The following is a 2,156-nucleotide window of genomic DNA, read 5'->3' on the forward strand; positions in this document are numbered from 1 at the left end:
TTTCCACCTTGCTTCCCTCTTAAATAAACGAACTCTTTCTGTATGTCTCCAGTAATAACTTTGGTACCTGTTTTTACAGTTTTTGCCTCCTTCAGTTCAGTTCAGTTCAGTCGCTCAGTCATGTCCGAATTTTTGTGACCCCATGGACTGCAGCACGCCAGGCTTCCCTGTCCATCATCAAGTCCCGGAGCCTACTCAAACTCATAGACTTTTCAGTATGGCCATTCTGATCAGTGTGAGGTTCCTTGAAGGGGGAAGGAGAATAAATGTCAGAGAATGAGCAGTAAGAGCTACAGCGTCTCGGCCCCAGGATCCAGGACACCTCCTGGGCAACAAGGACAGCCTTTAGGAGACAGAGCAGGTGCGTGTGTGTAGGTCTCTCATAGCAGTGGCTCCTCTTGTTGCAAAGCACCGGCTCTAGTTTGCTTGGGCTTCCAAAGCACATGGGTTTAGTCGTCCTATGGCATGTGGGATCTTCCCTGACCAGGGATCAAACCTGTGTCCCCTGCATTGGCAGGAGAATTCCTATCACTGTCCCACCAGAAAGCCCCTGCCACATCTTCTTTATCCATTCATTTTTTGATTATCATTTAAGTTGCTTCTATGGTGTCTCAATAGCTCAGACCGTAAAGAATCTGCCTGCTATGCGGGAGACCTGGGTTCAGTCCCTGTTGGGAAGCTCCCCTGGAGGAGGGCATGGCAACCCACTCCAGTATTCGTGCCTGGAGAATCCCACGGACAGAGGAGCCTGGTGGGCCACAGTCCATGAGGTTGCAAAGAGTTGAACACGACTGAGCTACTAAGCACACACACATTCTGCTTCCCCTGATGGTGTCTAGGCCCTGGTTCCCACCTCTTACCCTGGGCCCACAATTCTCCAGCTGAACGGCCTCAGGTTCTGAGTCCTTGCCCCATGTCTCCCCCAGGGTCTGGGTCTGTTCTGAGCAGGCCTTCAAGGCATTAATTTTCCTCCAAGAGAAGCAAGGGTTTGGCCTGTTATTGTCATAATGAAGGAAAGTCTGTTTCTCCAATGCCTCTGTGGAGCCTCCATCTCACATCAGGGCTGGAGTGACCATGAAGTTGTAGCCAAGTTAAGTGTCTGTGAAAGAACTCATGTGCTAGCTGGCATGGGGAGTGCTGGCTCACTCTTCATGTGCCCCACAAAATTCATCTGTTGCAACTTTGGCCCTGAATGTGATGGTATCAGAAGATTGAGTGTGTGGGAAATGATTGATGCGTTCCTTTCAATTCAGTTCAGTCTCTCAGTCATGTCTGACTCTTTGTGGCCTTGTGGACTGCAGCACGCCAGGCTTCCCTTTCCATCACCAAATCCTGGAGCTTGGTCAAACTCATGTCCACTGAGTTGGTGATGCTTTTTAACCATCTCATCCTCTGTAGTTCCCTTCTCCTCCTGCCTTCAATCTTTCCCAGCATCAGAGTCTTTTCCAATGAGTTCTTCACATCAGGTGGCCAAAGGATTGAAACTTCAGCTTCAGCATCATTCCTTCCAATGAATAATCAGGAATGATTTCTTTTAGAATTGACTGGTTTGATCTCCTTGCAGTCCAAGGGACTCTCAAGACTCTTCTCCAACACCACAGTTCAAAAGCATCAATTCTTCAGCACTCAGCTTATGGTCCAACTCTCACACCTATACATGACTACTGGAAAAACCATAGCTTTGACTAGATGAACCTTTGTCACCAAATAATGTCTTTGCTGTTTAATATGCTGTCTAGGTTGGTTGTAGCTTTTCTTCCAAGGAGCAAGCATCTTTTACTTTCAAGGCTACAGTCACCATCTGCTGTGAGTTTGGAGGCCAAGGAAATAAAGTCTGTCACTGTTTCCATTGTTTCCCCATCTATTTGTCATGAAGTGATGGCACCAGATGCCATGATCTTTATTTTCTGAATGTTGAGTTTTAAGCCAGCTTTTTTACTCTCCTCTTTCACTTTCATCAAGAGGCTCTTTTCTTCCTCTTTCCTTTCTGCTGTGAGGGTGGTGTTGTCTGCGTATCTGAGGTTATTGATATCTCTCCTGGCAGTCTTGATTCCAGCTTGTGCTTCTTCCAGCCAAGCATGTAGCATGATGTACTCTGCATATAAGTTAAGTAAGCAGGGTGACAATATACAGCCTGACGTACTCCTTTCCCAATT

Source organism: Bison bison, unplaced genomic scaffold (assembly GCF_000754665.1).
Source record: "Bison bison bison isolate TAMUID 2011002044 unplaced genomic scaffold, Bison_UMD1.0 scf7180017864148, whole genome shotgun sequence".
Taxonomy (NCBI): domain Eukaryota; kingdom Metazoa; phylum Chordata; class Mammalia; order Artiodactyla; family Bovidae; genus Bison; species Bison bison.